The sequence below is a fragment of the Aotus nancymaae genome, unplaced genomic scaffold (assembly GCF_030222135.1).
Source record: "Aotus nancymaae isolate 86718 unplaced genomic scaffold, 86718_ANA_hifiasm-v0.15.2.pri h1tg000036l, whole genome shotgun sequence".
In the NCBI taxonomy this organism is placed as follows: Eukaryota; Metazoa; Chordata; class Mammalia; order Primates; family Aotidae; genus Aotus; species Aotus nancymaae.
In genome coordinates this window covers 62,587-89,239 of record NW_026988450.1, presented here as the reverse complement: position 1 = coordinate 89,239, position 26,653 = coordinate 62,587, and the positions used below count along the sequence as shown (strand labels likewise).

Genomic DNA, 26,653 nt, shown 5'->3' with positions numbered 1-26,653 from the left:
GACAGGGTGTCTGACATTTCTCATGTCCTTAGCCTGACACTGACCCTCCTCCTGGCCCCAGCCCTGACACGGCCACTCACCCAGAGCTAGACTTTATCCTGGCCCTCACTGTGACCCTGAGCCTGGCCCTCACAATTATCCTGAACATTCTGTGTCCCTCACCCTGACCGTCTTCTAGCCCGTGCCCTCACATTCGCTTAGAGCTAGACCTTGACCATCCCCTGCCCTGACAATCACCCTGATATTGAATATAACCTTCTTCATAACTTTGACCCTGACTCTGACCTTGACGTTCATCCTGATATAAACCCTGACATAAATTCTTTCATTTATTTTCATCATGAAGATCCCATGACCCTGAATCACGCTGAACATTGTCCTAACCCTGACCCTTAGCCTGACTCAACCTCACCATGATCCTGAACCTGTCCTGGCCCTGACCCGACCTTTTTAATGATATATGTTGAAACAGTGTGTTTAATAGTGTTAGGTGAGCATGCTACCCTGTATTTAGATATGTGTTAGAAACACTGCATTGAAACCAAGTGTAGAATGATGGACAGGAGACTTGAAGTGGGAGTGAGAGGGGGTTGAGTGATGGGAAGTTGCTTGGTGGGTGCAATGTGTGTTACTCCAGTGATGGATGCTCTGACTTTACCACAGTGCAATGTAGCAATGTAGCAAAATTGCACTTGTACCCAACGTATATGTACAAAACAAACAAAAACCTTGTGTTTATATGTGTGTATATTACTTTGTTAAATGATATGCCATAATATATTTAACAGTGGTGGGTAAGTGTATTATTATGTATGTTTGAAACATCCTGTTTAGCAGTGTGCAGTACATGTGCTGTTATCTGTGATATATATTGAAACACTGTTTACAGAGCCTGATGTTACTGAATATAATGATACATATGAGAAACAGTTGAGTTCACACTCTGTGGGGCACGCAGGACTTTGTGTTTAACAAAGATAGTGTTGTGTGTTCCTATATGTAGTGATCTATGTGTGAAACATTGTGCTAGCAGTGTGAGGTGCATGTACTATTTTGTTTAGTGGCATTTTAAAACTGCATTTAGGAGAAGTGCATATGTTACCTGTGTATAGTGATATAAGGGATTTATGAAATGTGGGATAAGTTAGTAGCACCTACTAAATGTACTGCTTTTTTAAAAGGGAGATGTGTGTGGTTCAGGTACTGCTTTGTTTTGGGAAATATTGGAACACTGCTTACAGGACTAGGTGTATACCATCTTGAGGATTAGGATATACACAGGAAACCACTGAACCACTGCTAAGCTAGGTATGTGTGTGTGTATGTGTGTATTTTTTCTGTTTTTTTGAGACGGAGTCTCACTCTCACCAGGCTGGAGTGCACTAGGACGATCTTGGCTAACTTTAACCTCTGCCTCCCAGGTTCAAGCAATTCTCCTGCCTCAGTCTCCTGGGTAGATGGAACTACAGGCATGCACCACCATGTCCAGCTAATTTTCGTATTTTTATTAGAGATGGGGTTTCACCATGTTGGCCAGGATGGTCTCGATCTCTTGACCTTGTGATCTGCCCACCTTGGCCTCCCAAAGGAGGCCAAGGCGTGAGCCACCACGCCCGGTTGTATGTGTGTGTATTTTTATGGGATAAAAAGTGTGCTTAGCACTGTTTGCATGCTCGCTCTTTGAGTTCGTGTGCTTGTACTATTTTCGTTGGGAAAATATTTTGAAACATGCTAGGTGTATCCGTTACCGAGTGTAGTGATATGTGTGTGAAACACTGTATTAAGTGTGTAGTGCATGTATTACTTTGTTTAGTGATTTCTTTTTTGCTTTTTTTTTTTCCTAATAGACCTCAGTTTTTAGAACAGTTTTAGGATCACAGCAAAACTGAGTGAAGGTACAGAGATTTCCCATGTACCCAATCCCCACACATGCGTAGCCTCCCCATTATCAACATCATCAATAGAATAATACCTTTGACTATTACAATTGATGAACCTATATTAACATACCCTTATCACCCAGAGTCCATAGTTTACATTAGGGTTCACTCTTAGTGTTATGTATTCCATTGGTTTTAACAAATGTATAATGACATGTATCCACCATTATAGTATCACATAGTAGTTTCAGTGCCACCAGATCTTCTGTGTTCCACCTGCTCATCCTTCCCTCTCCCTTAACCACTGGTAACCACTGATCTTTTTACTGTCCCTATGGTTTTGCCTTTTCCAGAATTTCATATAGTTGGATTCATACAGTATGCAGACCTTTTCAGATTGGATTCTTTCACTTTGTAATATGCATTTTTTTCTCCATGTCTTTTCATGGATTGATGCCCATTTCCTTTTAGTACTGATAATATTCCGTTGCCTGGATGAACCACAGTTTATTCATTCACTATTGAAGGACATGTTGGTTGCTTTCAACTTTTGGCAAAGGCTGCTAAAAATATCTGTATGCAAGTTTTGTGTGGACATAAGTTTTCAACTTCTCTGGGTAAATACCAAGAGACACAGTTGCTGGATCACATGGTATGAGTATATTTAATTTCATAAGAAACTACCAAACTGTCTTCCAAAGTAGCTGCAACATTTTGCATCCCCACCAGCAAGTAATGAGAGTTCCTGTTGCTCCACATCCTCACCAGCATTTGGTGCTGTCAGTGTTCTCATTTGGGTCATTCTAATTCACATGTAGTGATATCTCATTGTTGTTTAAATTTGCATTTTCTTCATGATACATGATGTGGAGTATCTTTCATATACTTGTCTGCCATCTGCGTATCTTCTTTAATGAGATATCTGTTAAGGTTTTCTAATTTTAAATGGGGTAATTTTCCTATTGTTGAATTTTAAGACTTTTTTGTATATTTTCAATAACAGTTCTTTAGCAGATATGGTCTTTGGCAAATATTTTCTCCCAGTCTGTGGCTTGTTTTTTAATTCTCTTGATAGTGTCTTTCACAAAGTAGATGTTTCTAATTGTATCCATTCTTCTTTCATGGATCATGCCATTAGTGTTCTATTTAAAAGGTCATCACCAAACCTAAAGTCATCTACATTTTCCCCTATGTTATATTCTAGGAGTCTTTTTTTTTTTTTTTTTTTTTTACAGGAAGTTTAACTATTACACATTGGCCAAATCAACTTATTCCACCCACCCTGGTGGAGGGGGGAAAAACCCATACCTATAAAACTACTTCACTCGACAGGATGTGTCTACCAACAATCAGTAGCTTAAACAACTTTCACCAATAAGATGTCTAGTTTAGATTTTAAAATGGGAAAGTCACGCATTTAAAAAGTTAATATAGTTGAAAATGTAATTCAGTTATAATTTGAACCTAATGAGCCATGCAAGGAGCAAGGGTTAATAAACCAATGTGCTTTGAATTTGTTCAAGTACTGATATTTCTGTATATAAAGATTTAGCATATATATGTAACAGCTATCGTGAGAAGTGAAAAAAGGTTTTTCCCCCAAAATGAAAATATTAAAACTAAGTTAAAATACATATTGTTAGTGTTCCACACAGCATAAAATTTGATAAATCAAAGTTTAACATGTCCCAGTTGACCATGTGTGAAAATGCAAAGCAGGTGTTAAAACCAATATGTCCAATATTTAAAACCAGTTTGTATTGGGGGAACTTCTAAATCCTTAATTAAAAAACACAAATGAAGTGAAAGCTTTAAACTGGTACACATTGTTCACACCTAGATTTCAAGTTTGGAAATGCATATTTGCAAGCAGCAATACAGAAGTATTCATGAAGAATGCATAATCTCTGAAAATTATGAAAAAACATCCCTGCTACCAATACATTTCTAAATACAAAACTGACTACCATATTTGTTACTTCTGTGTAGCGAGAGAAGTTCATTTTTAAAACAGATAAAATTCAGTCTTTAGGTCTGAATGGTATGAATGACAGTGTTTTTTTTTTTTAAATTTCTGAGTCATTTGGAATCCTTAAGCATGCAAAAGCTTTGAACAGAAGGGTTCACAAAGGAACCAGGGTTGTCTTATGGCGTCCAGTTAAGCCAGAGCTGGGAATGCCTCTGGGTCATCCACATCAGGAGCAGAAGCGCTTGACTTGTCAGTCCTGCTGCCACAGTTTGGGCGCCCACCATGCCCACGTCCACCTCGTCCCCCCCTGCCGCCACGTCCTGGGCGGCCAAGGTCTCCAAAATTGATCTCTAGCTGAGACGTTGTATCATTTGCTGGCTTCCGGAAATGATGGTCCATAACCGAATCTTCAGCATGAGCCTCTTCACTCTTTGAGTTGTGAAGAACGAATCCCTTCTTCCACTGCCCATCTGCACCTTCATCTGGTTTTCGGATATTAAACTCTACTTTTGCCCGGTCCTTGTTTTGAATAGCCTTCCACTCATCCAAGGTCATCTCTTTTGGACCCTCCTCTTTTACCTCTTCAACTTCATTCTGCTTATTTTCAGTGTCTGCCACTGGACGACGTTCTTCACCTTCAGGTGTTTCCTCAGTCACATTTGATTGATCCAAGTCAGTGACTTCGCCTTGGACAGTTCCGCAGTCGTGAGATCCGCTACCTCCACGTTAGTCCTCGTGCTTCAGGCCACTGTAATGTGAAAAAGAAGATCTATCACTTCCACTATGCCTATCAAATTCACGTTTGCCACGAGAACCAAATCCATCTCCTCGGCCCATTCCACGTCCACGGCCCCCTCGACCTCTCCCAAGACCACCGCGACCTCGAATAGGTCGGCCAATAATCGGTCTGTCAACTGAAAACGCGCCCCCTTCACCCTTTTCTTCAAGTGGCTTTTCACATCTTCGTTCACGACGTGGTCGCCTTTCTGGTCTCCTATCGATTACTTTCCCTTCACCCTGAAGTTGTCGATCAGGTCTTCTTCCAGCTCGTCTTATTCCTTCTTCCTTAAGCGCCGCGCGCGGCCGCGTCTCCTGTCCCTGTCGCCGCGCCGGCGCTGGGGGCAGCGGGGTCTTTCCGGGGCCCCTCGCGCAGCCGCTCGCCCGCCGCCTCGGAGCTGGTCTGCGCCCCAGGGCCCCAGCGCCGCCCCTGCCGGCTTCTTTTTTCTTGTTCTCCGCTGCCTTCCACACCTCGAAGGGGTCCGATTCGTCGTCAAATCACTGGTCGACTCGGTTGGTGACCTCGCCGCCGAAGCCCTCCTGTGGGTGCCCTGGCACGATGGTGGCTCCGCGGCGCGTTGCTCCGCGGATTGCAGCGGCCTCGCCGAGCCAAGAGCTCCTGCTTCAGCTCTTCCCACAAGATGGCCGGGCCGAGACTATTCTAGGAGCCTTCTACTTCTGGCTTTTAGATTTACGTCCATCATGCGTTTTGAGTTAATTCCTATGAAATGAATAAGGTCTATGTCTATTCACTTTTCTTTGGCAGGTGGATATCCAATTGTCTCACCATCATTTGTCAAAAAGACCAACTTGCTACATTGTATTGCCTTTGCTTCTTTGTGAAAGGTCAGTTGACTATATATATAGGTGGATCTATTTCTGAGCTTGCTTTCTGTCCCTTTAATCTATTTGTCTATTCTTTTGCCACTACCGCATCATCTTGATTATGAAAGGGTTATTATAGTAAGACTCAGAGTCTGGTAATGTCAGTCCCCCAGAGTTTTTCTCATCAATATTGTATTGGCTATTCCGGGTCTTTTGGCATTCAGTATAAACTATAGAATCAGTCTGTCAATATTGACAAAGTAACTTGTTAAGATTTTCATTGGAATTTTATTGAATCTATGTGGTGCAGTCATGGCTCTGCAGCTTCACTCTCCCAAGCTCAAGTGATCCTCCTTACCTCAGCCTCCAAGTACCTGGGACTGCAGGTGCATGCCACCAGATGTGTCTAACTTTTTATGTTTTTGGAGAGATGGGGTTTTGTCATGTTGTTCAAACTAGTCTTGAACTGCTGGGTTCAAGCGATTCCCCCACCTCAGTCTCCAGAAGTGCTGAGATTACAGGTGTAAACCATCATGCCTGGCCATTATTGTGTTTTTAATTTCAAATTTGACTTGTTCATTGCTGGCATATATGAAAGTAATTGAATTTTGTACATTAACCTTTTATCCTGCAACCATGTTATAAGTGCTTATTATTTCAGAAATGTTTTTGTCATTTTTTTGGTTGTTCTACCTAGACAACCATGTTATCTGTGAATAAAGAGTTTTTTTCTTCCTAATCAGCATATCTTTTATTTCCTTTTCTTAGCTTGTTGCATTAGCTAAAACTGCCAGTATGTGATTGAAAGGCAGTGGTGAGAGGGTACATACTTGCTATGTTCCTGATCTTAGTGGGAATGTTTCTACTTTCTCATCATTAAGTATAATGTTAGCTGTAGGATTTTGTTGTTGGTGTTGCTGTTGTTGTTATTCTTTAGCAGTCTGAGGAAGTTTCTCCCCATTCCTAGTTTAGTGGGACTTTTGATCATGATTAAGTGCTGAATTTTGTCAAATGCTGTTTCTGCATTTGTTGATATGATGTTATTTTTCTTCTTTAGCTTGTTGATGTGATGGGTTATGTTAATTGATTTTCAAATAATGAGCCAGCCTCGCATACCTGGGATAAATCCCACTTGATTGTGGTATATAATTATTTTTATACATAGTTGGATTTGATTTGCTAAATTTTGTTGAGGTTTTATATCTATGTTCATTAGAGATATTAGTCTTTAGTTTTTCCTTGTAAGGTCCTTTTCTTGCCTTGGCATTAAGATAATACCAGCCTCATAGAATGAGTTAGGAAGTATTCCCTCTTCTATCATCTGAAAGAGTTGTGGAGAATTTATATAATTTTTTCTTTATGTTCGATAGATATCATCTGTGAACACATCTGGGATTGGTTCTTTCTGTGTTGGAAAGTTTAAGTATTGATCTGATTTTGTTAATAGATATAGGCCTATTCAAATTGTATATTTCTTCTTGGGTGATTTGTGGCATATTGTGTCTTTCAATGAATTTGTCCATTTTCACTAGGTTATCAAATTAGTGGGCATAGAGATATTGATAGTATTCCTTTATTATCCTTTCAATGTCCATGGGAGCTATAGTAATGGCCCCCTTTCTCTTTCTCTCTTCTTTCTTGAGGGAGTCTCACTCTGCCACCCAGGCTGGAGTGCAGTGGTGTGATTTCGGCTCACTGCAACCTCTGACTCCAAGGCTCAAGCAATTCTCATGTCTCAGCCTCCTGAGTAGCTGGGATTACAGGCACATGTCACCATGCCTGGCTAATTTTTGTATTTTTAATAGAGATGGGGATTCTCCATGTTGGCCAAGCTGGTCTCGAACTCCAAACCTCAAGTGATCCACCCACCTCAGCCTCCCAAAGTGCTGGGATTACAGGCATGAGCCACTGCACCTGGCTCCCTCTTTTATTCCTGATATTAATAATTAGTGTCTTTTCTCTTTTTGTCTTAGCCCAACTAGAGGCTTATCAATGTATTGAGCTCTTTTTTTCAAAGAACCAGGTTTTATTTTTGTTGATTTTCTTCTTTCAATTTCATTGCCTTCTGCTTAATAAAACCTTTAATTATTAATATTTTTTCTTTTATTAGTAATAGTTTAGGGCCCGATGTAATGGCTGATGCCTGTAATTCCATCCCTTTGGGAGGCCAAGGTGGGAGGATGCCTTGAGTCCAGGAGTTTGAGACCAGCTTGGGCAACAGAGAGACCCTGTCTCATGAATGATTATTATTGTTTCATTTTCTTCTTCTCCTTTTTTTTTTGAGACAGAATCTCACTCTGTTGCCCAGGCTGGAGCGCAATGGTGCAATCTTGGCTCACTGCAACCTCCGCCTTCCAGTTTCAAGTGATTCTCCTGCCTCAGCCTTCTGAATAGCTGGGATTACAGGCACATGCCATGACACCTGGCTAATTTTTGTATTTTTAGTAGAGACAGGGTTTTGCCATGTTGGCTAGGCTGGTCTCAAACTCTTGACCTCAAGTGATCTGCCTGCCATGGCCTCCCAAAGTGCTGGGATTACAGATGTGAGCCACCGCACGCATGCCCAACTTCTTTAATGTATTTTGAAATGGCTAAGCAAAGCTGTCTTTTGTGGGAGAAATTTTCATCTGTAGAGAATCTCCATTCATAAAGCCAGGCCTCCCTCTCTAGGCCTTTCCCAAATCTAGGTGAGATTAACTGAGACCCTGACACCTCTAAGATCTCAAAAAAGACATTCACCATCTATTCTCTCAGGCTGCTCCCTCTGAGACTTCACCTGTGTAACAATAACCTAGACCCCACAACCCCCTTATTTTAACGCAAGCATTCCTTCCTACTGACTTCAAGTCTTCAGAGGAAGCTTAAGTCTTTCAACCAACTGCCAATGAGAAAAATCTTTAAATCCACCCTGTAGGCCCTCCCACTTCAAGATTTCTCACCTTTTCAGGTTGAACCAATGGCCACTTTCCACATTTTCTTTTATGATATTACCTACAGTCCTGTCACCCTGAAATGTATAAAGTCAAACTGTAACCCAATTGCCTTGGGCACATTTTCTCAGGATCTCTTGAGACTATACCTTGGGCCGTGGTCACTCACCCTGGCTCAAGATAAACCTCTTTAAAATATTTTACAGAGTTTGTTTTTTCCATTAACAGGGATGAAGATCCCATCTCCATCTGATCATTTCAGTCTTTCATGTCTTTATCTCTACCCACTAAGAAGCAAAGAAAAAAATCCTACATCATGATAATTGTAATTTAGTATACACTTTAAAAGGTGATAATTTATATGAAATAAATGTTCTATGAAGCTACATATTAACATGATAAAAGTGGTGAGAGAAGTGGGCTTATTGGAAAAAATTTATTCTATTTGATAACTAAATTTTTTATATTTTAGGAATGAGGATGTATATTTCTTATAATAACCACAAAATGAAATGCTTGGGGGGAAATCCAATGCAAAGTAAATAAACACAGGAAAGAGTTCAGGGCCCCCACGGGCTAAATGATTCTCATGGGAGTGACATGAAAGCCCCGTTCTTCTGTGTCTGTTGGCTGAGTTCCAAGGCTAAGAGCAAAATCTGAAAGATGTGGGGATTGGGGAGGGCCTTAGAGAGTGAGAGAGGACCTTGATGACTGTTCTATATCTTCCTCCCCAACCTGCCCTGACCCCAGCAAACCAAGAGAGTTGTTTCTGTGCAGCACTGACATTCCCAGGGCCACCACCTGCCCACCCACCCTGAGCATCCCTCTGCTCAGCCTGCTGAAGCCAGGCTTTCCAGGCCATGCAGTCTTGGACAGGTCAAGTGGGGCAAAGGCAATGCCAAGGAAGATGCTATGTCCCTTCTGACAGGTGAGAAAAGGGCTTCAGAAAGTTGCATGGCAAGAAAAGTCAGCCCCAGGCCTGAGGCAACCAGAAGGTGTCAGCAGCTCTTGTTCCTTCCAGGTCCTGGAGACAGAGAGCCCCACAGCTCCAGGCATCCCACTGCAAAGAGTCCACAGAGACCCCTGGAGAAGGAGGTGCCTGGATACCTCCCCTGGGGACTCCCATATTCTGTCCTCTTTTAATCTCCTTGAGAGGGCATCACTATGTCAGTTTGAACAATCAAAGCAGGGAGAGACAGAATGAGATCCTGTCTATTGGGAGAATCAGGAAATGGCTCAGCTTGGGGTTCTGACTTTCCTTTGCAGCTTTTGCTTTTTGTTTTTACTTCTATTTATTTGTTTATTTTCCAAACAGAGTAGGATTCTAGGCACTATCGCGTGACTTGCAAATTTTGGGGAAGTGGGAAGTGGAGCAGGTCTCAGCTCAGACCTACTTGGGGTCATCCACCACTAGCCTCACGGAAACACTGGCCTGGGGCTTTGAAATGACACTCTGACATCTTAGAACTCACCGTGAAAAGGAGTTCAGCCAGACTGGTTTCTCCTGATACAGGTCACAAAGACCTCACTGGTAAAACAGGTAAAGAAGCTGGCCATAATCTTCCAAAACAAAGATGGTGATGGAAGTGACCTCTGGTCGTCCTTACTGTTCATTATACACTAAGTATAATATATTAGTATGCTAAGAGACACTCCCACTAGCACCATGACAGTTTACAAATGTCATGGCAATGCCTGGAAGCTACGCCATTTGGTCTGGAAGTGGAAAGAACCCTCAGTTCTGGGAATTCCCCACCCCTGGAATTTCCTGGGAATTCCAGGAAAATTCATGAATAATCCACCCCTTATTTACCATATGATCAAGAAATGACCATAAAATAGCCAACTATCAGTGCTTGAGGCTACTCTGCCTATGAAGCAGCCGCCCTGTTATGACTTTGCTTTCTTAATAAGCCTCTGCTTTCACTTTACTCTGTCTGCTCACTTTTGAATTCCTTCCTGTGTGAAGCCAAGAACCCACCATGTGGCCTCCCAGGCTGTGCCTCAAATTTGGGATTCACCCTGTAATATCTTTTCTGGTGATTATTAAGGGATGATGGAGACCTCTCTGGACCTCAAATTAAGACTGATCAGCACCATTTGGACCTGACAGCTGGGTGAGTCTCCTCTGTCCTGATTCAATTCCCTACCTTTCTTCCCCCTTCAATTTTGGCTTCTCTGTTCTTTCATATATTCTTTATTTTGTAAAGTTGGAGAAGTGGCCACGAGACCTCTGCTGGGGCAGCCTGACTGCAGTCTCCCATTGTCTGGTGCCCTGGACAGGAGCCTGCCTGGCTGGCCACATCTTTTGTAACCCACCTGGTTGCCCCTTCTCTTCACCCCGATCAGTTGTTTTACTTTTCTGCTTTTAGAGCTGAAATGCATGTGTGTGTTTATTCCATTTTTGCATTTGTAGTCTGTGGTTTGGCCATTTGGGCAGTTGTCTCTACTCTATCTAAGGCAGGGCACGTTCCTTGATTTTTTTTTTTTTTTTTTTTTTTTTGAGACGGAGTCTCGCTCTTGTTACCCAGGCTGGAGTGCAATGGCGCGATCTCGGCTCACCGCAACCTCCGCCTCCTGGGTTCAGGCAATTCTCCTGCCTCAGCCTCCTGAGTAGCTGGGATTACAGGCACGCGCCACCGTGCCCAGCTAATTTTTTTGTATTAATAGAGACGGGGTTTCACCATGTTGACCAGGATGGTCTCGATCTCTCGACCTCGTGATCCACCCGCCTCGGCCTCCCAATCCTTGATTTTTTGATTTTTTTTTTTTTTTTTTTTTGGTCTTTGTCATTTTGAGAGATCGCCCGTTGTGCTGACTCTGGGATTCTAGGGTCACTTTATTTTGTGGTCCAAAATATGTTTGGTCTCCTGCCTTCCCTACATTCCAGCCTTTCTGTACCCAGTCCCCACCCCCTGCTTTTTCTTTTTTAACTCTGGTCCTAAACATTTGTGTAGTTTGACTGCTTAACCTAACCACATCTCATTCCGTTTGTCTTTTCTCTGTATCCTCAGTTCATTAATCAACAATACTGATTATTAATTATATCGATAGACCATCTTTACAGATTGTAAACACTAAAGTTGTTTTCTCCATAGAGGGATGTATTGTATTTGAACTATTCATCATTCAAGAAAAATCCTTCTGTGTGAAGTGAGCTTTTTTATGATAGGGGAAAATTAATGCGATTGTAAAAACAATTATTTTTCCTCTTTTTTTTTTTTTTTGGAGATGTGTTAAGTTTTGCAGCCTGTCTGGAAACTGACTTGAATATAATAAACTGCCTTGCTGCTGCTGGTCATGTAGGCAGTCTCAGGTTCTGAAGGGGAGAAGGCAAAGGCATTGGGGTTCACTGTTAAACACCCTCTGGATGCTGTGGGGTTTTTCAGTATTTTGGGTGAAGACTCTCGTTGGCTGATACCTGGGTTCTCAGTATTCTTTTTTTAGCATTTGGTACTGTTGGCCACCCCCTGGATGCTTTGGGGTGTTGAGCATTGACATTCCTCCTAGGATTGTGGCAGAGAGTCCTATCCTAGGGGAATCATGGTCTTTCCTTTTATATTGTACTCTAAAGTTACCACTTTCTCAAAAGTATTTTCTTTGCTTAATGTCACTTAAACACTTTGGTACAGGAGATGAGAATTTGCAGGGGAAAATAACTGGGCTCTTGCTACACTGAGAAAACTTTTGCGTCTAGTAGAGATCCATGTTAGACAATGGCACATCTTTGTTGATGTATGTGTATACATGTCTAGATGTGTTTATGTGTATGTACATTTATCATATTATATATTGTGTGTATGGAGTGCCAAACTGGCTTATTAATAAAAGAGCACTCGTAAGTTCAATAAATAAATCTAAGCATTTTTCAAGTTCATGTGACTTACGTTCACTAAAATTTAGTGAAATTCATATGCAATTCTGTAAATAAAATGTGCCAAAGAAGATATCCTCTTATTGAAAAAAAATTTGACCAATTCAAACTTATTTAAAGTGGGGGTTTTAAATGTGGATTTAAGAAGATGATGTGAAGACAGTTATAAATATGAAGATGTATTTTGGGTAATAAAGAAAAGAAATTTTATGTGAGAAAGAATCTTACATAGTATGTTCTTGTCCTAGAGTAGAATGATTGATTATTTAGGAAAGAGGGAACTATAGAGCAAAGTCCACACGTTATAGATGGTCTGTGTAAGTCATGATAAGGTTCATAGAAGGAAATTTATTAACAATTTTGTAAATAAATTAACCATAACCAAAAGAAAGTTTATTTATAATTGTCTATGTAAATGTTGGTTCCCTATATTTAAAAAGTTGTTTCTTGTAAGTATAGGTTTGCTTTCAGTAAAATTGCAAGAAATACTGACTTTTAGTTATAAAATCTATTTCCTTTTAAGACTTCTCATATTTATATCTGTTCCTTTCCCCTTGAAAAGTTACATCTTTTGCACGCTCAAAAATGACTACTCTAGATTCCTCCTGGGAAAACAATATGGTGCTCACTTCCTGCTGTAACTGAGTATCTAAGGCTTTGATCTTCCATGGTGGTGGCTAGAGTTCACTTCCTGGCTTAGGGAATGAGTTATTTCTGGTTTGATACTTGTGGGACTTCTGCCATTTATTTATTCTTTTTCCTCCCATGGCCAGCTTATTGCAAGGGCATTCCCTCAAGGATGCTGGGCAACACAAAACCAATTAGCTTGATTAACCAAGTCTGATTTCCTGACTGCAATTTTCTTTGAGCTACTATAGGGATGATTCTAGATACTATAAAAATCACTCACCATCTCTTTGGAGGAAACTTATGTGTCCATGATTAAGTTGTAACCTTAGTTAAGGTTTATCGGTTTCATTTGAGAAAATACCTTTGCAGGAAGAAAAAGGTTTAAAAGCTAGAGGTTTTAGCTCTGTCCTGGATAGAGTCTGGCATTAAGATATTTAAAATAATTTTTTAAAAAAGCTCTATGGTTAAAAGTCAGCTTAATTAAAAATGAAGATCCAAGCTATGTATATTTATTTATTTATTTATTTTTTATTTTTTTGAGACAGAGTCTCACTCTGTCACCAGGCACCAGGCTGGAGTGCAGTGGCACAATCTCAGCTCACCGCAACCTCCACCTCCTGGGTTCAAGTAATTCTCCTGCCTCAGCCTCCCGAGTAGCTGGGACTACAGGCGCGTGCCACCACACCCAGCTAATTTTTTTGTATTTTCAGTAGAGATGGGGTTTCACCATGTTGGCCAGGATGGTCTCGATCTCTTGACCTCATGATCAGCCTCCCAAAGTGCTGGGATTACAGGCTTGAGCCACCGCACCCGGCCGCCAAGCTACGTATATTTAAAAGGCTATATGCTTTTTCTATTTTGGGATCTTGGGTTCTTTGAAGAAAAAGTGGGTTTCTTTGGGTGTTTCTTCTAAGTTTACTATATGATTTCTCCAGTCTCTTTTCTTGCCACCCTAATGTCTATATGAAAGGATCTTACGTAATTTCTGAGAGTCTGGGATTCTTTGAGAAAAACATAGGCGGAACCACAGACCCTATTTGGAGAAAAAAACCTCTGTTTTCCTCATGGAAACTCAGAAATTGTAAGCAGCTAGATCCTTCTCAAAATCTAAGTCTTTGATCTATTTTGTATTGTGTTATATGACGTTTTGCCTTTTAGGGGTATCACAAATTACCTTATGAAAAAATTTTAGCCTTAGTATATAATCGATATCTAGAAAATATACCTTTGGGGGTGGCTAGTACCAGTTATGAGGGTGGAATGCTCTGCTCTTTGCATGTTTATATAAGAAAGGAATACCTTCCACCTGGAAGGTATGGAAGCATTCCCAATCACACTGAGAGGTGAGATTCCCATGGGGGGTGAGCTAATTACTGACTGGGTTGATTGGTTTTGAGTTGCTCACCAGCCTTGGGGAAATGCTGTTGCAATAAAATGTACAGTAGAAGCATTTACAGTCTCATCCCATGGTGTTTCCTTTTTTGGGAGGACTCAAGATAAGGTATAAAAATGGGATTTTTTTTTTACTTGTGGGGATCTATTTTGCCTTCCAGCTGTACCCATCTATTAGGCCCTAAAAGCTGCATACTTTCTTTACTTTGTTCCTGAAAACACTTCACACTAAAGTCAATAACCAATTAAGAAATTTACGTATTATAAGAAGATCTCCACATGTAAGTATATCTGCTTTTCCTAGCCGTCTTGATTAAACTTTCAGTGACACCATTTTTTCACCAAAAATTATTCCTTTAAAGATGTAAATTTGAACTACCTGGCTGACAATTGTTTAGGGAAAGGGAGCAAGTAATCAATTGTTTAGGGAAAGGGAGACTTGGTTTAAAATTAAAAAGGAAAACTTAAAAATCGGCAAATAGAAAGCGTTATCACCCTACCAGGTCTACATCTGTCTGTTTGTGAATTTATATGTGTGGTGTGTGTAATGTTTCACTACCAAAACATATAAAAGAGCTGTAATTAATTGGCTTTAAAAAAGCACTTAAATCAAATATTTTGTCAGAAAGAGTTTTTTAAAAATGCCTTTTAGTTCACATGATTCATAAGCTTTTTTAAGAAAAGACATTTTAAATTGCTGGTAAAATATGAAAATATCTTCAAAATTTGGATATTTGGTCTAAATTAGGCACATATTGGGTTTGCTAAATGCTTGAAGGTCAGAAACTGTTTTTATGACTTTTTATTTTTTTGAGATGAAGTTTTGCTCCTGTCACCCAGGCTGGAGTGCAGTGGCATGATCTCTGCTCACTGCAACCTCCCCCTCCTGGGTTCAAGCAATTCTCCTGCCTCAGCCTCTCCAGTAGCTGCGATTACAGGCACCCACCACCATGCCTGGCTAATTTTTGTATTTTTAATAGAGACAGGGTTTCACCATGTTGGCCAGGCTGGTCTCAACCTCCTCATCTCAGGTGATCTGCCTGCCTCAGCCTTTCAAAGTGCTGAGATTACAGGTGTGAACCACCACACCTGGCTTTCTATGACTTTTGATAATTGTTCCACTGGCCTGCTTAAGAGTCATTAGGTTGTAGATAAGGCCTGGGGATGTTTGGAATTAGCCATGCCCCATGGCTATGCTGGAAAGCATCAGGCTATCTGCAGTTCTGTGCTGTATCCTAGGCTTTTCACTTGATATATAATTACAATTGCTCACACACAAAAAATAAAAATTATGTGATCTTGGTAAAAAGGCATCATAATGTGGTTTTAAAAATAATTTTGCCTAATTTAGATGGTTTAAGAATCATTTTAAGTTAAAAATAGGATAAACTGAAGGTTTAAGTCAGTTGTAGAAGATTTGTGAAAATTTAACTTTGTAAAGAATTCTATGTGTCAGCAACTTGACTAAAATTAAAAGGGTATTACGTAGTTTTCTCATAAATTGGATGTTAAAATAAAAGTGCACTGATTTAGGGCCAGAATCTGAGCCCATATGTCAGAATAATGGGGTTATTTTGAACATTAATTTGCTCATTAACATAAAATTATAAAGAGCTGTTTATGGAAATCTCAGCATATGGTCAAACCAATTAAAATCAGATTTGTCTGCCATGTGTGTACCTACACAACCATCTTACATGTTCTTCACATGTACCGCAAAACCCAAAATGCAATAAAAAAAGATTTTATTTAAAATTAGTTTTAGCATTAATGAGGCACTAATGCAAAGGTGGAATTTGATTTTCTCTTCTGAACAAGATTGCTATATAATACTAAGAGATGGCTGGGTGCAGTGGCTCATGCCTGTAATCCCAGCACTTTGGGAGGTGGGGGCAGGTGGATCACCTGAGGTCAGGAGGTCGAGACCAGCCTGGCCAACATGGTAAAACCCCATCTCTACTAAAAACACAAAAAAATTAGATTGGCATGGTGGTAGTCACCTGCAATCCCAGCTACTCAGGAGGCTGAGGCAGGAGAATTGCTTGAACCTGGGTGGTGGAGGTTACAGTGAACCAAAATCATGCCACTGCACTCCAACCTGGGTGACAGATAGAGACTCCGTCTCAAAATATATATATATACTGAGCGACAATAAAAGTTATTTTGCCTTTTAAATGAACTACCAAAAAAATGAAGTGAAACAGGACAGATTCAGATAGGTTCATGCTATCTTTATTGTATCCTGTTGCTAGGAAAACTGAGTCTCTCCTCTATCAGTAAGTAAAGGTTTTTGTCTTTTTGAAATCTTTGTGTTATCATTTTGGCTAAATAAATGACTTATAGTGACTTGGGATTTTATTTTATAATATCAAATGTTTTGAACCATTGATATTTGCCAAACTTTTCAAAATCAAATTCTAAATTAAGTTTTTTTGACCTGATTAATCACTTTAAGATGTTAGGTTTTCCAATGTCCAAAAAAGACATATTCATCTTATTTGATACATTAAAATTTTGCAGGAAGCACTGTCAAATATAAAATGGTATTTAACTTTTTTTTTTTTTTTTTTTTTTGAGACGGAGTTTCGCTCGTTACCCATGCTGGAGTGCAATGGCGCGATCTCGGCTCACCGCAACCTCCGCCTCCTGGGTTCAGGCAATTCTCCTGCCTCAGCCTCCTGAGTAGCTGGGATTACAGGCACGCGCCACCATGCCCAGCTAGTTTTTTGTATTAGTAGAGACGGGGTTTCACCATGTTGACCAGGATGGTCTCGATCTCTTGACCTCGTGATCCACCCGCCTCGGCCTCCCAAAGTGCTGGGATTACAGGCTTGAGCCACCGCGCCCGGCCGGTATTTAACTTTTTTGAGTTATATTCAGATAAATATATTTTAGTATGTTACAAAATTACACAAAATTTCTATAATTCTGAAATGTCTCAGTATGTATTAGCAGTAATAATTATAATTGTTAAGTTAAATTGTGTAGCACAAAAATGACCAAATTTCCTTATCAATTGTATCTTTAACTGTGGCTGTCCTACAACTTTTGTCATCCACAGAAAATTGTTGTCTTGTTGTAATCCTTTTCAAAAGGTGGTTTACAATCAGCTATAGGACTCTGATGAGTATTGTTAAATGCAGGTCTCTGATAGCTTTAAAAATTGTGCCATTGAGCCAGGTGTGGTGGCTCATGCCTGGATTCTCAGCATTTTGAAAGGCCAAGGCAGGCAGATCACTTGAGCTTAGGAGTGCCAGACCAGCCTTGGCAACGTGCGGAAACCCTGTCTCCACAAAAAAATACAAAAATTAATCAGGTGTGGTGGCATGTGCCTGTAGTCCCAACTACTCAGGAGGATGAGGTGGGAGGATCACTTGAGCCTGGAATGCAGAAGTTGCAGTGAGCTGAGATTACACCACTGCACTTGAGCCTGGGCAACACAAGTGAGACCCTGTCTCCAGCAAAAAAAGAAAAAGAAAGAAAAAATTAAATTAAATTAAAAAACGGTACTGTTAAAACAGAAGAAAAAACTTCCAAGATTGTTTTAGAAAGCTAATATATTCATAGACTACTGGTTCAATATCCATGCTATAAAGAGTTAATAGACTAAACTAATAAAAATGTAATCTTTTTGTGATTTTTTGCTTTGAACGTTTCTGATTCCTTCTGTTGTTTTTCAGAGTCAAGAAAACTTGTTTTTCTTCTGAGCTATTTACAGCTTTTAGCAATTGAATAAAGTATAGTCCTGTAAGCAAAATTTGGAGCATATTTCTTTCTGTCTACCTGATTTATTTAGAATTTGGAAACTGTTTGTGAGTACTCTTAACTTAAGGCAATATAGTTATTTGCACAAGTGCAATAGAAATCTGTTTTCTTTTGTAATAGAACACAATTAGAGACATTGGTTATTTTACCAAGGCTTTGACTGGAATGGCATGGTTTTGACTATGAACAGATTGCTTTATGCAATCAAAGTTGACATCTAAGGCCAATAAAAAAGCCATTTAGAAAAACTGGCCATATGATTTATCTATTCAGTACCTGTACAGGGTTCCTTACCTGTGGTAAATAAAGAATGTCACTTTCTGACAGGCCCAGGAGCCTCCAGTTATCTTGGGACCTCAAGGGGAGAGGAATTCACCCAACTCATGCAGATACTTCCAAGCACAGATAAATCTGAGGCTTCTACAGGACAGATTTTCATACTGTCACAGAGTAGCTACAAAGATAGGAAAACATGCCAAAATTATTAGAGCAGGTAGCAAGAGATTATCTATGCCTCTGAGTAGCTGAGCTCAAGGAAAAAAGCAATTTCTGTCAAAATACATTTAAAGAGGTTTATCCTTAGCCAATGTGAGTGACTGCAGCCTGGGGTTACACAATCTCAAGAGGTCCTGAGAAAGCATGCCTAAAATGGTGAGGTTACAGTTTGCTTTATACATTTCATGGAGTCAGGAATTGTATGTAAAGTCATACATGAATACATGGATGGTATACATTGGTTCATTTTTAAAAGGCAGAACATCTACTGGGGGAGAGGGGCAGTGCTTTCAAGTCATAGGTGGGTTTTGAGGATTTTTAAATTTTTTTTTTTTAGATGGAGTCTCGCACTGTCACCTGGGCTGGAGTCCATTGGTGCAGTCTCAGCTCACTGCAACCTCTGCCTCCCAAGTTCAAGTGATTCTCCTGCCTCAGCCTCCTGAGTAGCTGGGATTACAGGTGCCTGCCACCATGCCCAGCTAGTTTTTTGTATTTTTAGTAGAGACAGGGTTTCACTATGTTGACCAGGCTGGTCTTGAACTCCTGACCTTGTGTTCTGCCCACCTTGGCCTCCCAAAGTGCTGGGGTTACAGGCATGAGCCACCGTGCCAGCCAGAGTATTCTTTAGTGGACAGTTGGTTGAGAGAGTTAAGCTATTATCTAAAGACTTGAAGTCACTAGAAAGGAATACCTGAGTTAAGGTAAGTGGGCTATGGGGCCAAGGTTCTTGTTATGTAGATGAAGCCTCATAGGTGGCATCTCTCATAGAGGATAAATGGTGAATGTCTCTTTTGAGACCTTAAAATATGTCGGGCTCTCTTAAATCTAGGAAAGGCCTAGAAAGGGAAGGCCTGGCAGCATGAATGGAGATTCTCTACAGGTGCAAAGTTCCCACAAAAGATGGTGTGCAGGGCCACTTCAAAATATAGAGAAAAATTTATTTTTGGGTTAAATACTTTTATTTCCTTCAGGGTCTGCTCTCTGTCATGTGATGCTATACCAGAGTCAGTTTGGAAAGTAAGTCACATTGTACCAGATTAATACAAATCTGCCTAACTAGATGTTATGGTTTGTAGGGCATGACTCCTTAGGTCCCTTAGATAAGAATTTGGGCAAGAAAAAAAAGAGTTTACTCCTGTTCATGAAAAGAGTCAAGCTCTGTAAAGTATTTAAAGAATTTATTCTGAGCCAAATATGAGTGACCAATGGTCTGTGACACAGCGCCAGGAGATCCTGAGAACATGCGTCCAAGGTGGTTGGGATGCAGTGTGGTATTTTATTTATTTAATTTGTAAATTTTATTATTTATTTATTTTGAGATGGAGTTTCACTCTTGTCGCCCAGACTGGAGTGCAGTGGCTCCATCTCAGCTCACTGCAGCCTCTGCCTCCTGAGTTCACACGATTCTCCCACCTCAGCTTGCCAAGTAGCTGGCATTACAGGCAGTTTTAAGCTTACAGAAATTGAGCAGAGAGCATACAGAGGTTCTAGGAATTCTCAGACTGTGGTCACCCAGTTTTCTTACTGTTAACATCTTGCGTTGGAGTGGTATGTTCATTATAATCGACAAATGGAGGAACTGCTGAGGGATTCACTGCATCAGGTGTTTTAAGGGGCTCCATGATGCTCACACTAACTTGTTCACACACAGTGCCATTTCTATTTTTGATTTTGGGATAAATCCCATAATATCATGGTAAATTTATTATCTTCTCCTCAAAATCTGCAGTTCCAGTGGAAGTCCTTTTTACCACTGTTGTCCTCTTAATGAAGGAGAGAGTCCACCCCCAGCCTGGCAGTGCTGCTCTGGGTGTTGGCTTTCTCAGCCCTGGGACCCACTGAGGTTACTGAAGACAGCGCCCAGGACTGAGTTGGGGAGACCCTGCCTTGGGACGTAGTTAGAGAGCCCACCCCAGACACAACTCTGTGGAGTCCCAGTAGGCCCTCTGCTGGAGGAAGGAGGCCCTGCTACTCACTCACAAAGAAAGCAGCAATCATTTCACCGGGAAGGGAAGAAAATGCTCCATGGGTGGGGTTAGATTTGCCATAAACAAGATTATGTGGCAGGAAGGAGAAAACACCCATCTCCTCCTTCAGCCCTCCAGTCTGCCAGAGAAGGAAAGTTGGACTGAGGTCATGAGAGGCTTGGAAGAGGCATCAAAACTCATTCCTCAGCATCTCAGCCCTTTGTGGTCAGGGTCTGTGAGGTCTCAGCATCTGCCTCTCTCAAGGTCTCTCTTAAGGGACAGCAGGGTGAAAAGTGCCGCAGGAAGGAAAGGGAAGCTGATTTGCAGAAAGAACTTTTTCCCCTGTTGGGTCTGGAGAGACATGAAAAGGTCCTGAGGACAACAAACCCCAGTGGAGAACCCTGAGGCCACCTAGCCCTTGTGACTGTCCCCACCGTGGCCTGCATGATGCTCCTCCTTGGGCTCCTTGCTTATGGGTCAGGTCAGGGGAAGGGACTCTGCATCCCTGGAGGGACCACACAAGCAGGGTCCAGGTTACCCTCATCCCTGTGACCATAACTCTGTCTCTCCTGTTGGTTTTAGGAGTGGATTCTCAGTCTGTGGTGACCTAGGAGCCATCACTCTCAGGGTCTCCTGGAGGGATGGTCACACTCACCTGTGGCCTGAGTTCTGGCTCAGTCTCTATCAGTCACTACCCCAGCTGGTACCAGCAGACCCCAGGCCAGGCTCCACACTTGCTGATCTGCAGCCCAAATACCTGCCATTCTGGGATCCCTGGTCACCCTTCTGGCTCCATTCTTGGGAACAAAGTTGACCTCCATCACGGGGGCTCAGTAGATGGTGACTCTGATCATTACTGTGTGCTGCACATGGGTAGTAGCAACTCCACAGTGATTTAAACCCATGAGCAGGTGCAACTAAAACCTCTTTACAAGTGAGAATGATTCAGCCCTTAGAGGCAGGAGAGAAGGTGAGAGGGTGGGAATATCAACACCATGAGCGGGGTGCCTCCTTGCCGCAGTCTTCTGTGCAGGGGTTCACTGTCAGGTGCTTCATCCAGTCTCTCCCAGGATGTGTCCACCTCCCCAGTGTGATGCTTCCATGAATACATAAACTCACAGTGAGTCACAGAGACCCCTGTGCTCCAGGAAGACCCTTCTTATTCAAAAAGAACCAACAGGCATATGCTCATTCATTAATTTGTCCATGGAGACCAATTTAGTATTTTTATTGCTGAAGTAAGGGCATGGCCAAGTGCCTTGTGAAAAATGCAATTCACCAACCTCGATCTGCTGAATCAGAAACTTGTGTTGGTGCCTAATACTTTGTATTTAACAAGATGCACATGAGATTTTTGTTAACATTAATATTTGGGAAGGACTTACTTTTATTATTATAAAACTATTCCTGGGAAATCTGTTTAAAATGATCTCAGGTAATAGTCCATGACCCCACTCTCCTAAATTCCCATTCAAAACCTCCAGAATGCTCAGAACAGATTTAAAATCTCAAGCCATGGCCAGTATTTGTAACTTTATTTCTGCAGACAGAGATGGGAGGAATTTCCAAAAATATACATTCTTAGGTGCCAGGTGTGGTGATTCATGCCTATAATACCCAATACTTTGGGAGGCTGAGGCATGAGGATTGCTTGAGGCCAAGAGTTTGAGACCAGCCTCTTCCACATAGTGAGATTGCATCATTACAAAAAAAAAAAAAAAAAAAAAAAAATCGACATATGTCCCTTTAGGAATTTCCAAAACCAAAAGTTTTCTTTGGGTACATTTCGTGGCTCACATGAATATTTCTGTTATTGGAGACCATCCCCTGTAAGATTGGCTCCAGAATGTCTTCTCCCTCCCACTGAGCTGACCTACCTGCAGCTCTGGTTTTTAGGATCTTTGTAAGACATGGTGATCAGCCTTCCCCATCCTCTGCCTCTTATCACAGATTGTCCCACAAGATCACAGTTTTACTGAGATCTCCTCAGAACATATATGTACTTGTCCTGAACAGTGTCTCTTAACATGATGCCAGCAAGATGAGGAGGACTGAGTGGTGACAGAGTCTTGGAGCCACCTGGGGATGACCTGTGTCTGCATGGCTTTGCTTTGCTGAGCTGACCTCACTGGCCTCAGGCTTCCTCCCTGCTCCCCTCCCCTGAGTCTGTCTCCTGGCCACCCTGGGTCCAGGAGCTGCCTCCACTTGACCTGGGTTCTGGGGTCACCTTAGAGACCCCCTCAGTGAGATAAAGGAGGTGCTGTGGGGGATCTAACATGTGTCAGGGCAGATTTTAAGACTGTCCCTGCACAGGAAGCCCTGTGAAAAGAAACAAAGCAGCCCTACCTCTGTCTGGCACCCGAGTTTTTAGTCCTGTCTCCCTGATCTCGTGGCTGGGTTGAGATTGCAAATGTGTGGTTTATTATCCAGGTCAGGAGAAATCCATGACAATTTATGAGGACAAAGACAACTACCCCGTGTATTTATCACACAGTTAAGATACTGGCCTACTTTAGGAGGTCAGGAGTTCAAGACCAGCTTGACCAACGTGATGAAACCTCATCTCTACTAAAATTACAAAAAATTAGCCTGGCATTGTGGCAGGCGCCTGTAAAATCCCAGCTACTTGGAAGGCTGAAGCAGGATAATCGCTTGAACCTGGGAGGTGGAGGTTGCAGTGAGATGAGATTGCACCACTGGCTTCAGTGTTGGTGACTGCAATGTACTGTTTCTAGCAGAGGCCAGGAAGTCCTCTCAGGTTTCTCCTGAGATACTCCTCAAACTCTAGTAAGCAGCAGGACTCTGGGGTCCCAGCTGCTTCTCTGGATCCAAAGATGTCTCAGCCAATGCAGGGATTCTGCACATCTCTGGGCTGCAGGCTGAGGACAAAGCTTACTATTACTGTTGTAGCAGCTGGCAGGCTTACACAGTGGGCCAGACCCATGGGAAAGTGAGGTGCTAGCCCACTCTCTGTTACCCTGGCCTGGTACAGTCACCCTGCTAGTGTCTCTGACCAAGTCCAGCTCAGAGAGTGACTTCTGTTATCAGATCTTTAACTAGCAACTGATTTTCCTTAGGCAAATAGATCTGATGATGTGGTATAATTTTCTTCAGTGTAACTTTTAGGTCAATTCACTTCTCATTTCTTTTCATTCTGTTCATGTTTTTTCTGGCAGAAATGTTTTGCTTCAAGCTAAAAATCTCTCATTGAAGACTTTGGAGGAGGCACAAAGATGCTGGTTCAGGCAGGCCATGCCCAGCTCAGGATCCAGGAGCGATACAGAGATGCTTCTGGTCAGAGGGCGTCAATCTGGGCCCTGGATACAGCACCAGCATGCAGGAGAGAACTCTATTCTTTATACTAGTAATGAACCATCACTCATTTTAAAATAATCTTCCTGGAGGAACACAAAATCATGGGGTGAGGCTGCTCTAAGAGTCACAGAAATAAACTTGGTGGGAGGGCAGAGAGGGGAGCTGGGTGCCAGTTGATCCAGTCCTTAGCGCTGCTCCTGACCATGTGAGATTGCCAATGTGTAGGGTAAATGTAAGACACTTTCGGAGGGAAAATATGACAACCGTCCTCATTTCTTCATCACTCAGTGAAGGCACCAGCCTTGGCTCTGTGGGTTTCCTGGAAGATGCTGGAAATGGGGGAGTATGTCATGCTCCCTAGCATGTAATGGGGCTCAAACATGAGGATCAGTGATAAAAATAAATTAACAGGGCCGGGCATGGTGGCTCATGCCTGTAATCCTAGCACTTTGGGAGTCTGGGTGGACAGATCACCTGAGGTCGGGAGTTTGAGACCAGCCTGACCAACATGGAAAAACCGCGTCTCTATTAAAAATAGAAAATTAGCCAGGTGTGGTGGCACATGCCTGTAATTTTAGCTACTCGGGCAGCTGAGGCAGGAGAATCACTTGAACCTGGGAAGTGGAGTTTGCAGTGAGCCAAGATAGCACCATTGCACTCCAGCCTGGGCAACAAGACCGAATTTCCATCTCAAAAAAAATAAATAAAGCAAAAATAAATAAAATTAAATGTTTATAATGAGTTTTTATAAAGATAAGATAAGTCATAAGGGTGAGGGGAAACAGTGGATTTACCTCAAGGTTTGTATTTAAATTTTGAGATTTGAGTCTTGCTCTGTCACCCAGGCTGGAGTGCAGTGGTGCGATCTCAGCTCACTGCAACTTCTGCCTCCTGGGTTCAAGTGATTCTCCTGCCTCAGCCTCCTGAGTAGCTGGGGTTACAGGTGCCCACGACCATGCCCAGCTAATTTTTGTATTTTTAGTAGGGATCAGGTTTCACCATGTTGGCCAGGCTGGTCTTGAACTCCTGTTCTCATTTAATCTGCCTGCCTTGGCCTCCCAAAGTGCTGGGATTACAGGTGTGAGCCACCACACCTGGCCACCTCAAGGCCTTTTTATTAACCCTTTCCCATTGCATTTTTTCCCTTATTTTTTAGAGTTGGGATATTGCTTCATTGCTCAGGCTAGAGAGCAGTGTGGGGACGAGGTCACGGCTCACTGAAGCATGGACCTCAACTGCAAAACATTCAAATAGAAAAATATTTAGTAAGTTTTTCAATAAATGCTCAAGAAACATCCCATTATTTCAGTCACTGTCTTCATAAAAATAAATATAAAAATAATGAAACAGATGATACTTCCTTAGTGTCTTAATGTTAGTGCATCTTTAAACTAGATGGGGTGCCCCATTCCTGGATCAGCCTCCTGGGTTAGCCCCGCCCAGCCAGGCCCTGCACTCTGTCCCCTGTCTTATGCCTTCATCTACAGCCATGTGGGCCACTGGAAAGGAGGTGTCCAGCAGCCTTTTTTTCTTGTCTGCAATGGTGCTCAAATTGGGGAAGGAGGCATCCAGAACCGTGAGCCATTAAAAAAAATAAGGAATAAATAAAAGCATTAGTCCTCAAGGTGAGATAATAGGACTGTTTCTATGTTAATCTAGAACCACCCATGATGGCTACTGACAAAGCCGTTGAGAACAAATTTAACCTGGAATACTGTCAAATCAATAGCAGAATCGACAAAAAGAATAAGGATATTTTGAAATGAATATTGATTTGTTTAATTTAAGAATGTCACATATTCTACCTAGAAAATAAAATATTTTACTGCAAATTCATTAGAAGTCCCCTTCATGGCATGGACCACTGGTGTCCCTGCACCTAACCTTTGCCTTCCTGGGTGGGGTGAAATTACAGGTTGGGGCAGCATCCATGGCCCACACTCCTAGGGGTGGACGTGGGGAGCAGATGCCAGAACATGAGACTGTGGCCTTGGCTGGGCCAAGGATGACATTACCAAGGCTTCCTGCTTGTCAGCCATGCTCACATGCAGGTGGTCTGGCAGCAGCACTGTGAAACCCAGGCATAGACGGGATAAAGTGAAGTCAGCAGCAGATGCATTCTCTAAGGGACTTGCAGAGATGCAGAAAAGACAAACTGCGAGTCTCACACCTTTAAGGTCTTAAGCTATATGTACTATTTTCTCTGAGGACTGCCTACCTGTGAGGTTTCAACTATACAACCAGACACCTCTTCCAGACATGCCTTCTCTTTATGTATTCCCATTAACCTGTCCTGCCAACATACTTATTTTTGGCCATGCTCCGAGCCCCCATTCTTTCTGTATGCTCAAAATGGTATAAAGGCCCCAACCATCTGTCCATTTTATATGACTTCTGCGCATGTATGCGCACATGATAAAGTTTGTCTGCATTTTTTTTTCTGTTACTATATCTCAAATTATCAGACCTTCAGGGGAAAATTCAAACTTTTCTACAAAGGAGTAGAAATGTAGAGAAATGAATGATGGATATGGGAGAGGCTGGGAGTTTGGCAGCACGTCAGTTTGGAGAAAAGGAAGGGGTTCAGTAACTATGAGGTAGGAAGAGACCAGATCTGGAAGGCACCGGGAGGAGTGTCCTGCCAGGGTGTTCGAGAGGCCAGTGGTCAGCATTCAGTGTCTTCTCTGTCTAAACAGCCACATCCAGGGCATGCTGACCCAGCGACCAGACAGCCTCGGCCCCCGAGACCCACACAAGGGCTGTGCTACTTTCAGTGCAGAGGAGGCCGTGTCCGTGCCTTGGCACAGAGCCCAGCCCATCTTCTGCTCAGGACC

General features: G+C 42.0%; 1 pseudogene; it reads right to left on the bottom strand.

Annotated features, from left to right (window-relative positions):
* Positions 1 to 3,957: 3,957 nt before the first annotated feature.
* LOC135278099 (SERPINE1 mRNA-binding protein 1-like) lies at positions 3,958 to 25,858 on the bottom strand (annotated as a pseudogene).
* Between the last annotated feature and the right edge of the window lie 795 nt (positions 25,859 to 26,653).